The sequence below is a fragment of the Bos taurus genome, chromosome 5, assembly GCF_002263795.3.
Source record: "Bos taurus isolate L1 Dominette 01449 registration number 42190680 breed Hereford chromosome 5, ARS-UCD2.0, whole genome shotgun sequence".
In the NCBI taxonomy this organism is placed as follows: Eukaryota; Metazoa; Chordata; class Mammalia; order Artiodactyla; family Bovidae; genus Bos; species Bos taurus.
The window spans coordinates 66,801,417-66,814,396 of record NC_037332.1 but is presented as its reverse complement, the minus strand read 5'-3'; positions in this window follow the sequence as shown (position 1 = coordinate 66,814,396).

Sequence of the window (12,980 nt, the reverse complement as noted above, 5' to 3'; positions counted from 1 at the left end):
AGAGAAAAAGTTTGTTTAGGAGAGATGCTCTTGAGGATATGTGTGAGAACGAAGTAAAAGCAAGGAAGCATTGAGCAAAGGTGAACCCATAGTTCACCTTACGTGGACTAAGAGGCTTGTTATACAGGGAATGCTGTGGATGAGAGTCACAAAAGCATAACTATAAAGGTAAGTTGTCATCAGATTATTTTTAAAATACCAACTCTGTGATCTAGTTTGCAACTGGATACTGTAACTTTTTCAAAGCTGAAGAATGGCAAGAGTGTGTTTTCGTTTTCTTACAGTAGAAATAGTCACTCATTTAAAGACTAACTATAAATTTCAAGTGCTTCACATGTACCCAGTGTTACTCATTTTATTCCAGAACAACCCTTCAAAGCACGTAGCTATTATCTCCTTTTTATAATAGTTAAGGAAACTGAAGCATCAAAAGGTTATCTGATCCAGTGAAACCCAGTTGCGGATTGATTGAAATCAGGATTTCAACTATAGTTTCAACTATAGTTGGGTCATCTAGCTTTATAAGTTCCTTGGGACAAGACCCATGTTAGGATTCATTATTTTTATAAGTGCGTGCATGCTAAGTCGCTTCAGTCATGTCCAACTCTCTGTGACGCTATGGACTGTAGCCTGCCAGGCTCCTCTGTCCATGGGATTCTCCAGGCAAGAATACTGGAGTGGGTTGCCATGCCCTCCTCCAGGGGATCTTCTTGACCCAGGGATCAAGCCCATGTCTTCTATGTGTCTTGTACTGGCAGGCAAGTTCTTTACCACTAGTGCCACTTGGGAAGCCCATTATTGTTAGCACTGCTCCTCCAGAAGTCTATCATGGTACCTGGTATATCTCAGGTGTGATATAATCTTTCCTGATATCATCCAGAGACCCTATCTGTTTTACCTTCATATACACAATCATCTTCTTCAGAATCCTAAAATAGCCTTAGAGTACTGCTTTACCTTGGGGATCAGTGATGACCACCCTGGCAAGTTTTAACTGAGTGTTCAGTACACACCAGGCACAGTGTTAGTTTCTTAAGGTCCATTAACACATTCAGTCATTGATACAGTCCTATGGAGGAGCTACCTGTCTACAGCTGGGGCTCAGGAAAGTTAAATAACATACCCAGAGCCACACAGTAAATTGCAGGGCTGAGGTTCCTCCCACCCCCCGAGTCTGGCTGCCTCCAGCACCTACTCCTCACCACCCCTGCTCCACTGTGTTCTTGCATTCTCCTGCCTTTGAGGCCCCAGTAATGGCTTGCTTCCTAACAGGTCCCCACAGTGGAGGATAGATTTGCTAGGCTTTGGTTGGGATGTTTTGTGCAGTGACCAGGGCACACATTTTGTTAGACATTCGGCCTGAATAAGGGGCTCAGGTCTTTAGTCTGTGGCTGTGGAACAGAGAAAAGCTAACTGACCCAGAAGGGGATTGAACTTGTGACCTAGATTTCAGAACATCAGATTCTAGCCACTGGGCTGCAAGACAGTCCCTCTGGAGGGCTGTTTTCTGAGAGTCCTGAGCTGCATCTTAAATCTGAGGCTTTTTCTCCCACCAGCACCCCCTCCTCATTGCTGGAGATTAAGAAACTGAGGTTCACGCAAGAGCAGAGTGAGAAGAAAATAAATCGTGATTTAAATTCATGCCTCTGGACGCGTAGCTTAGCCCACTGAACCCCTCTCTCTTCATCTCTGCCACCTCCATTCTGTGATTTATTTCAGGCGATGGCCCTCTGTGTATGTATAAAAATCCCCCTGAATGCGTTCCCCTGAGGGCAGTCAATGCGTCTCTCTGAAGTTTAGCGCCAATGCTGATGTGTTGCAAAGGGATGAAAAACGTACATTTTCAAGTCTCCCCAAAGCTTCGAGCCAAAAGAAGAAAAAAAAAAAGAAAAAGAAAAAAAAAAAGTTGTCCATTCCCCTTTTTCAGCCCTCGCACTTCAAATGCTAATGAAAAGTGTGTTGTCTTGAGCCGTGAATAGGTCTAAAATGCTCTGGTTTGGAAGTATTTGCATACCGTCTTGAATAGAGAGGCAGCCCGCAGACAGGATTAAGCCCTACACATCAACTCCTCCGAAAGGGAGCTGACAGCGCTGCAGAAAATTGAGTGTCGGCAGAAACTGACTGTAAGGTGAAGGGGGAGAAATATCTTCTCCAGATATTCATCCTTTCCTCCTTTCTCCCTCACAAAAAATTTTTAAGTGAAAAAATACATAGACTGTACAAAGTCCTAGCAAAGGAATTTGCAAAAAAAAAGGGGGGGGGGAATCTTACCCTATCACTTGAAAACCACTTGCATATTTTTAATTGTGCAATTCATCACATGTACACAGTTTTTAAATGGCTGGAGTTGTTTTGCATTTTTTTGGTGTTCATTTTACATTCTGTAATCACTATTCTTTTAGGCGTCTATGTAGCTTTGTAAAATAGTATTTTTATTAGTTACTTAATCTTCCTTTGTTGTTTAGTAAGTTTCTGTTAGTTACAAAAAGTATCTTCTGTGCTTATAGATTTTTGAGTCTGTTGAGTTACAGCTTTAGAATAAATTCCTTTGTGGTTTTTTTTAGGCCTAAATGGTTATGGATATTTTTTTGTATTTTTCTGCATTTTTTGTTTCTCTTTATAGTTTTATGTGTGGCTTATGATTTGTGAATTACCAACTCAGAATGATATCAAATGTGTGTGAATTTTCTAGTTTCCACTCAAATATATAATTTGTATCAATGTTAATTTTTAATGAATGCTTGTTTCTAAAATCTTTTTTTTTTTAACTTTACAATATTGTATTAGTTTTGCCAAATATTGAAATGAATCCGCCACAGGTATACCTGTGTTCCCCATCCTGAACCCTCCTCCCTCCTCCCTCCCCATACCCTCCCTCTGGATCTTCCCAGTGCACCAGCCCCAAGCATCAAGTATCCTGCATCGAACCTGGACTGGCCATTGTTCAGTCTGACTCTTTGCAACCCCATGGACTGCAGTATGCCAAGTCTCCTTGTCCTTCACTATTTCTCAGGGTTTAAACAAATTCATGTCCCTTGAGTCAGTGATACTATCCAACCATCTCATCCTCTGCCAGTCTCATCTCCTTTTGCCTTCAATTCTTCTCAGCATCAGGGGCTTTTCCAACGAGTCTAACTTCAATATAATTCAACATTTCTAAACATATTTTTACTATTTATTTCATCACTAGCAAAGATTTAAAAATGTTTTAAATTATGTGTTTCCTATTTGTGTTTTCTCATGGATGAACTAACTACCTGTTCTTCACCCATTTCAATGGGTTTGATATGGACCTCCTTTATAAACTTAAATGAATCTTTGCCATTTTTAACATGAGCATTCAGATGCACTTGAGTCATTCTAATCTGTTTCTATTTTATTGTAGTTTTGTTCTTTATTACTGTAAAAGTACTTTCAAATCTTTATATTTCCCAACTAATCAGTTTTTTGGTTTGTGATCCCAATAAATATTTTGTATGGAACAATGAGCTTCAGTCCAAATGTAGGCAGTGGATCAACTTATCCTGAAGCTGAAGGTGGAGGAAGTAGAGGAAACATGAGATAGCTATGAAGAGCTGATTAAATGGAGCACATCTCCAAATTCAATATCTGGGATTCTATGACATACCTGCCCTTCCTTGTTCTCTTGTAGAACTCAGTAGTCACCAGCCCACTTGTTGGTTACAGGGCAGTATGATTTTCACTCCCAAGAAATCCCGCTTTCTAGACAAGGATGGCAAGGGTTCACTTCACCACCCATCTTTTTGCTAGCGTAACTTAGTTTGTACAAAAGAAGTTAACCATATAGTATTTATTTAGTTTTTTTTATAAATTTATTTATTTTAATTGGAGGCTAATTACAATATTGTAGTGGTTTTGCCATACATTGAGATGAATCCACCTAAAGAATTCTTTCTTGCTAGGAGTGAACTGCAGATTAAAGATCCTTCTGCTCTTTAATACCTACAAAATGGCTAGCAGCCTGCATGAAAATGTATTCAATTTATAACAACCTTTTGCCATTTGAGCTGTAAAGGCAAATGAAGAAAAACATCTAACTCTTAAAAGCAGATTAGTTAGGCATCTCCCTTCTGGGTCAGGAAGATCCCCTGGAGAAGGGCACAGCAAGCCACTCCAGTATTCTTGCCTGGAGAATTTCATGGGCAGATTAGCCTGGTGGGCTGCAGTCCATGGCATCTCAGAGTCAGAGATGATTCTGTGACTAGCACAACACCCTTCTCCTTTTGTGAATTTTAGAGTTGAATTTTCTATCAAGAAAGATTAAATGATACAAGAAATTCATTTTCTTTCTTATGAAAATGACATACACTGTTGCTTTGAAGTAGCATTATGCACAACTGGGATACCTATGGGGAGTTTTGAAATCTCTGTCTCAAGAGACCTCTTAAAGCAAGACAGCTACATACAGGTTTGTTAATGGATAAGTACAACTTCCCCTTAAAAAGATTTAAAAGCTTTCTAAAACTATTATGTTTTGGTTTTCTGTATATCATAAACTTTTTGCCCTCAAATAGCTTTTATTTATTTTGGAAATTTTCTAGACAGACTTTTTTGTTTCTTTGTTGGCTTTGGCCAGAAATGGGTATAAAGGAGATAAAAATGCTGTTTTTTTTTTGTTTTTTTTTTTAAGCTCTATCTACCTACTTACCTATCTCTCATTTACACAGTGTATCAGGTATGTGCACATCAGGACACATTCATTGAGCACCTACTGTGTACAGTGTTTTCCCCAATGTACTTCGAGGTCACAAATAGATCTCTGTTGCTCTCAAGGAAATAAAAAGATAAATCTCACTAAATGGTAGTATTTGCTATATACTAAATTAGTGGTAAAGGGCTTCTCTGGTGGCTCAGATGATAAAAGAATCCTCTTGCAATACAGGAGGCCCGGGTTTGATCCCTGGATTGGGAAGATCCCCTGGAGGAGAGCATGGCGACCCACTCCATTATTCTTGCCTGGAGAATTCCACAGACAAAGGCATCCATGGGTTCACAAAGAGTCGGACATGACTGAGTGACTAAGCACCCAAATTAGTGGCAAAAGTAAGAGATCCAGATCTGTGTTGCTCGAAACGTAGTACATGGGCTGAGGCCAATCCCCGCAAAATATTTGTTCTGGTCTGAGGTGATACAAATACAGGAACCGAGGATAAGCACTGAGAAATTTTTATAGAAATTTGACAGAGGGATTTTATGCTTATTGAATCTCATGTTTCTGACTTTGTACTATGTATGGCTTTGTTATTTTAGATTCCTTTATTCTAGTATTTTTTAATTATGTTTTTCAAAAACATAAGTAAATGCATGGTAATTTAAAAAAGAAGCCTGATCTTTTACCCTGAGCAACACGGAGATAGCACATATCTACCTATCTATATGTATAATTGTATTATATATATAATTCAATTATGATATGTGTTAGTTGCTCAGTCGTGTCCGACTCTTTGCAACCCCATGGACTGGAGCCCACCAGATTCCTCTGTCCATGGGATTCTCCAGGCAAGAATACTGGAGAGGGTTGCCATGCCCTTCTCCAATAATTATGATATATACCTATCTATATTATATATGCCTATCTGTATTATATATTATATATACCTATATATTCTAAATATACCTGTCTATATGGGCTTACCAGGTGGAGCTAGTGGTAAAAAACCTGCCTGCCAATGCAGGAGACATAAGGGATGCAGGTCAATCCCTGGTTCAGGAAGATCCCCTGGAGAAAGAAATGGCAACCCACTCCAGTCTTCTTGCCTCAGAAATTCCATAGACAGAGGAGCCTGGTAGGCTATAGTCCATAGGCACAGAGTCAGGCAAGACTAAAGCAACTTAGCACACATGACTCAGTCAATAATCTGAATAATATATATATATAATTATATATATATATACACACATATATATATGGCTAAGCAACTTAGCACACATGAATCAATCAATAATCTGCATAATTATATATATATAATTATATATATATACACACACACATATATATATATGGCTAAGCATCCTCTCAGCAAGAAAGTAAAGAAATACCCTATGGAAGCGAGTGCACATGGATCTCCCCTCATCCCCTCAGTTATGGTCAGAAAAAGACAGTTCTCAGTTCATTTGACACCCTCCTCTTCTGTTTCAGAAGAAATCTCCCACCTTTACACGTATAGAGACTGTCATCTCTGAAGTTATTCATTACCATAATTCAGTCTTAAGGGTTTAGATCCAAAGAATGAAAGTCACATTTCCTGCCAAAACACTAGAATCTTGCAAATATCTTAAGGAAAATAAAACTAGAAGAATGCTAACATAAAAATTTAAAAGACATACTGTCCAAGTTTGTTATATTATTTTTCAAACATATTTGGAGAAATCACGCAAAGGGCATATTCTCATTTTCCATATTTGCTTGACAAACTTCCTATAAAGCTAAAGGAAAATGATTAAAAGTTCATACCTTGATAAAATATAAATACATATTATATATTTTACAAATATGTTATTATATATTATAAATATATATTATACATTTAATTATATTGCATAAATCACATTTTACCACATACAGTATATGTGATACATTTATATAATTTATATGTGATAAAATGTAATTATGTGATTTTATAGATTATTAATATTGATACAAGAATGGATTTATGAAATTTTGGAATTGAAAGAGATCTTCTAATTTCTGCCAGGCATTTTGCAAATGCAAAAACTGCAAATATATATATAAAGTTATATATAGTTATATATATATAGTTATATAAAGTTATATATATAAAAATAAAGTTATATATATATAAATATATATATATAAAGTTATATATATATAAATATATATATATAAAGTTATATATATATATAAATATATATATATAAAGTTATATATATATATATATAGCCAAACTTAAATAAGTTTGGCTAGCTTTGAGTTAAATAAAGTTACTGCTGCTGGACTTCTTAGAACATCTATTAATATTTTCTGAATAAGAGGTCTCTGAATTTTTGTTTTGCACTGAGTCCAAAGATTATATAGCTGGTCTTGATGGGCAGGTTTAACTGTCAAGGAAACATTTGCACAGAAACATGAAGGATGGAAGAGAGAAACTGAGGCTATGAAAGAACATTCAGGGCAGAGGGACGAGCAAACACCCAGCCCTCGTGGCAGTGTGCCCAGGGCATTCTAGGCACCTCAAGGAAGGTAAGACATGAGCAAGAAAGGAGAAAAAACAGCTAAGATCACAGTGATGCAGATGAGAGAAGAGGCGTGAGGACTAGCATAGGACCCTGAAAGCCATTGTGAAGATTTTCAGCTTTTCTCTGAGAGGCATGGAAACCCATGAGAAAAAGGGCTTAAACAAAGGAGTGACATGATCTGACTTATTTTCTATCAGGATCACCTTTGCTTCAGGGTTGAGGATAGATTCCAGCAGGAGTGTGAGAGTGGGGAATTGGTGGGGAGAATATTAAGGCCAAAGCAGGGAGCCCAATTAGGAGGCACTGGCATTAACCAAGCAAAAGACTATGGAGGTCCAGACCAAGGTAGTAGCAGTGGAAATGATAAGTTATTCGATACTAGATGTTTTCTGAAGGGGCACAAACCATGCACGCAGAAGATTGGCTGCAGTATGTTGGAGAGGGTCAAGATGACTACAAGAATTTTGGCTTACAAATAGGAAAATGGAATTGCCAATACATGTGATAGAGAATACTGTGGATGGAATGGGTTTTAGGGAAAAACTTCCATTTTGGACATGTTAAGTTTGAAAATACAGACTGCTGCTGTGCTGCTGCTAAGTCACTTCAGTCGTGTCTGACTCTGTGCGGCCCCACAGACAGCAGCCCACCAGGCTCCCCCATCCCTGAGATTCTCCAGACAAGAACACAGGAGTGGGTTGCCATTTCCTTCTCCAGTGCATGAAACTGAAGAGTGAAAGGGAAGTCACTCAGTCGTGTCCGACTCTTTGCGACCCCATGGACTGCAGCCCACCAGGCTCCTCTGTCCATGGGACTTCCCAGGCAAGAGTACTGGAGTGGGGCGCCATCACCTTCTCCAAAATACAGACTAAACACTAGCATATAAGCAGTTAGGACTCAAGGGAAATGCTGAGGCTGGAAAACACAAATTGGCAAGTGATTAGTTGATAGATGGTATTTAAAGTTGGGGGTTGGATGAGATTCCATGGGAGGTGGAACTGATAAAAGTAGGATACAGGTCTGAGCTTTGGGTCATTCTAAAGTGAAGTGACCAGGGAGATGAGAAAATACTCCCAAAGGAGGCTACAAATTTTCAAGAATACCAGAAGCTTTTCAGTCATCATCATCCTCTTTTGATACTCCTAATATTACTACATAATATCTACCTTATAAGGATTTCATAACATTATAGATATTTAGAACAATTGCTGGCCCAGAGTAAGCATCAATAAATTATAGCTATTTATTGCTAATAATTAAAAATTGCTCTCTTAAAAAATCTCTCCAGTGAGGAAATAGGTTCAGTAACTTCTGTTGTTGTTCAATCACAAAGTGCCCAGCTCTTTGCGACCCTGTCAAATAGATGGAGCATGCAGCACACCAGGCTTCCCTGTCCTTCACTATCTCCCTGAGTTTGCTCAAACTCATGTCCATTGAGTCAGTGATGCCATCCAATCATCTCATCCTCTGTGATCTCCTTCTCCTCCTTCCTTCAATCTTTCCCAGCATCAGGGTCTTTTCCATTGAGTTAGCTCTTTGCATCAGGTGGCCAAAGTATTGGAGCTTCAGCTTTAGCATCAGTCCTTCCAATAAATATTCAGGGTTGATTTCCTTTAGGATTGACTGGTTTGACCTCCTTGCTGTCCAAGGGACTCTCAAGAGTCTTCTCCAGCACCACAATTCAAAAACATCAATTCTTCAGCACTCAGCCTTCTTCATGGTCCAGCTCTCACATCCATACATGACTACTAGAAAAACCATGGCTTTGATTAGACAGACCTTTGTTGGCAGAGTGATGTCTCTGCTTTTGAATATGCTGTCTAGATTTGGCATGGCTTTTCTTCCAAGGAGCAAGTATCGTTTAATTTCATGGCTGCAGTCACTGCCTGCAGTGATTTTGGAGCCAAGAAAATAAAATCTGTCACTGTTTCCACTTTTCCCCCATCTATTTGTCACGAAGTGATGGGACTGGACACTATGATCTTAGTATTTTGAATGTTGAGTTTAAGCCAGCTGTTTCACTCTCCTTTTTCACCCTCATTAAGAGGCTCTTTAGTTCTCCTTCACTTTCTACCATAGAGTGGTTATCATCTGCATATCTGAGATTGATATTTTTCCTGGCAATCTTGATTCCATGCTTGTGAGTCATCAGTAACTTCTAGAAGTTCCTATAGCTAATAACTGACAGAAGCAGGGTCACATCCAAGTTATTTTTTTTCTCCAAATTGCTGTGCTTTTCTCACTAGTTATCCTATATGACTTAGTTTCCAAATATTTTACATAAACCAGGAAATGAAATGTAAAATCAATAACCACCAAGCACTTCTTGAGATTAAAGTTCAAGAAACAGGTTGGAATGGAAATAGAAACCGTTATAACGAATTGAGCACTTAACATATGATAAGCATTGTGTTATTCTGTTTAACACTCATGACAGTCCTATGAAAGAGGAAATAATATGACCCTTTTTTTTGTTTGTTTGTTTTACAAATAAAGAGTGTGAATCTTGGAGCAGTTAAACAAGTGTTTCTAGAGATGTGTGCATGCTACTTCAGGTATGCAGTTTCAGTTTGGGATCTTGGTCAATCTCAGTATTGACAGTATTTACCAGTTCACCTGGGGACATGGTCTAGTGGCCAAAACTTTTTTTCAGGGGTGCCTCTTTATTTCTTTGCTTTCTGTTTTATAAGGTGTGGTTGACAAGTAAACATTATAAGTATTTGAGGTGTACATTGTGATGTTTTGATATAAGGAAGGTACACCTGCTCAGAGGAAGGTGAAATTCTATCAAGAATTTTCTCTGGACATTTTCTTCTTCCTTCTTACCTTCTTCTCTTCTTCCTTCCTTTGCTTCTTCCTTCATTTCTCCATTCCTTTCTTTTCCCATCCCCCTAACCCCCTCCTCCATTCCTTCTTTCCTTTCTTCCTTCCTTTCTCTCTTACAGAAAGATGACCTGAATTCAGATCCAAACCAACTTTAAACAGGGTTATCAAGAACTGCAAGATGACTCACTCCAGGGTTTACACAAGCAGAAATATTACTAACTCCACCAGATGTAGTAGATAATGAATTTTCTGGTGTTCCTTTGTTTAGTCAACTTTCAGTGTGAATTATGCAAAAAGCCTTCACCTCCATGTCCTTGTAGACCTCTGTTAAAATCCCCCTTTTTTTTGCATACACACTCAAACATTTAGTGGTGTCCAACTCTTCGCCACCCCATGGATTATAGCCTGCCAGGCTCTTCTACCCATGGGATTCTCCAGGCAAGAATACTGGAGTGGGTTGCCATTTCCTTCTCCTGGGTATCTTCCTGACCCAGGGATCGAACCTTATTCTCCTCCATTGCAGGCGGATTCTTTACTGCTAAGCCACCAGGGAGGCTCTCCTATGTTATTTTGAAACATCTGTTTGCCTAATCTGTGTTACAGTACATGCACCTTAAGGGTGGGGACTAGGGCTTTCAACAATTGATTGAAAGAACTTGGTTTTGTTGCTCACCAACAGTATGACCATAGACAAATTGTCTAACCTCCCTGGACCTGTTCCCACATCTTTGAAACAGAGGTAATAAAATCTCTTCCTTGGATTATTAGAAGAATTAAATATGCAGCACTTAGTCCATGTTGTATATGATGCTGTTCCCTCTTCCTGGAACCTATTCCCCAGATATCTGCAAGGTTAATTGCCTACTTCCCTCAAGAATCTGCTTGGATGCTACCTTTTCAATGAATATCCTATTTCCCCAACTGTCCTATTTAAATGACCATATTCTCTTTCCCTATCTTGCCCTCCCAATTCCCCTATTATGGTTTTGCTTTTTTATAGCATGCATTACATTCTCACATACTGTACAGTTTACATATTTGTTATGTGCTACTTACTAAACTAGAAATTTGATATTTGGAACTTAAGGAAATTCCAGTTTAAAACATCTGTGTCTGATTACCTGTTTCACGACTTACTAGAAATGTGACATTAGCATGTAATGCCTAAAGTTGGCATCATTTAAAATTAGTCCCTGAACACTAAACCTTCTTAATATTTGTTCCTAAAAAGCTAGAGGAATACTTCCCATGGGGCTTGTGCAAGGTTATTTGCAAATATTTGTCTCAAACGTTCTAGCTAACCTGCCACTTTTGGTCACAGCTGAGTAACTTCTATATGACAGACCTTCTTGAACATAACAATATAAAGTCTAGAAATAAGAAGTAATTACCTGAAGAGATTACCAAAATGGGCAGAATCTGTGGATGGATTGACACTAGGAAAAAGGAAGTGGCACTGAGTGAGTTTCCTGTTTTTATAGCAATCCACAATATTACCGGCTTGAAGAATTAGAAGACAGATTTCAAAGCAATTATAGGAAAAGAGGAGAGTCCTGGCTGAAGGTAATAGAGAGACAGAGTCATAGTCTGTGTATAAACTTTTGATCAAGTCTCTGGCTGATCTCTAAACTATACATGCATAATGTAGATACAAACTCCTAACAATTCATTCAAAGCTCAAAGGACTGAATTAAAATTTCATCTGTTTCCTACTGCAGGGAGAAATAATTTTATAGCTGAGTTCAGTGAAGTTAACTGAAAAAAACCAAACAAAAATCAATACTCCTCAGAGGAATATAACACTATCAAGAGTCTAGACAATGTATCATTCACAGTCTCCAGGATACAACTCAAAATTATTTGACATTTAATGGAACAGGAAAATATGACTCATAGTTAAGAGACAATGGAAACTGACTCTGATAACACAGATTTTAGAATTATTGGACAACCATTTAAAATAAGCTATTATCCTCATAATCTAGAGGACAGAAAAACCAGCCAAAAATAGAAAGCATAAAATTCAAAAGGAAATTTTATAACTGAAAGATGTAGTATAAGCAATAAAGTCACTGGATAGATGTAGCATCAGATTCCAGTACCTTGTTCAGTAAGATGACACAGGGACAAGTGTTCATTTCAGAGCCCCTGGTTGGGTCCTCAGGCAGTGGGCTTATTGCCAGCTGCACACCCAGGTGTGGCTCCTACCAGGTCCCTGGGAAGCCTCCTGCCTAGCCACTGAACACGTCCCTAGGTGGGCAGGGCTGGCCCTGGACTGTGGTTGAGGAGAGTTAGAACCAACCCACAGACCTGTTTCAGATTACACAACCAAGATTGAGGTCTGCAGACCTGATTCTGAGTCTCCTACTAGTTCCCTAGGTGGGCTGGACTGCTCCCTGACTGTGGCTGGAGAGATTGGAGCTAAGTACAGGGCCTTTTCAGGATCAATGGGGCGGGGGCGGGGGGGGGCGGGACACGCTACACACAGGTGTGTGTTTTATCAGGCCCTGTGTGACCAGGACAGTTTACAGACTGTGGCTGGGATGGTCCAAAGTTCCATTGTGGGGGACCTTTCAGAATCTACAGTCTGACTGAAATTGGTGGACTTGCCTCCAGAGGCTCTGGGACCACAGCTAAGAGGGGTTCATGGCCCACTTCAAGACTACAACTGGGACCAAGTTCTGTGTGCTTATTACACAATGCACAGATGAGTGTGAGTCCTCCAGGGTTCCTGGGTAAGTGGTGACAGGACCAAGATAAATGGACTGTGGCGAGTCTTCAGGAATACGGAGCTGTTTACAGATCTGTCACCAGGATCGTGGTTGGTGAATCAGCCGCCTGGCAGCTAGCTTCAGAATGGTTCTCCTCAGTCTTAGACTTTACCAGGGCTTCACTGTCTCCTACCTGGACTACAAAGCTCCCACAAAGATACTTTC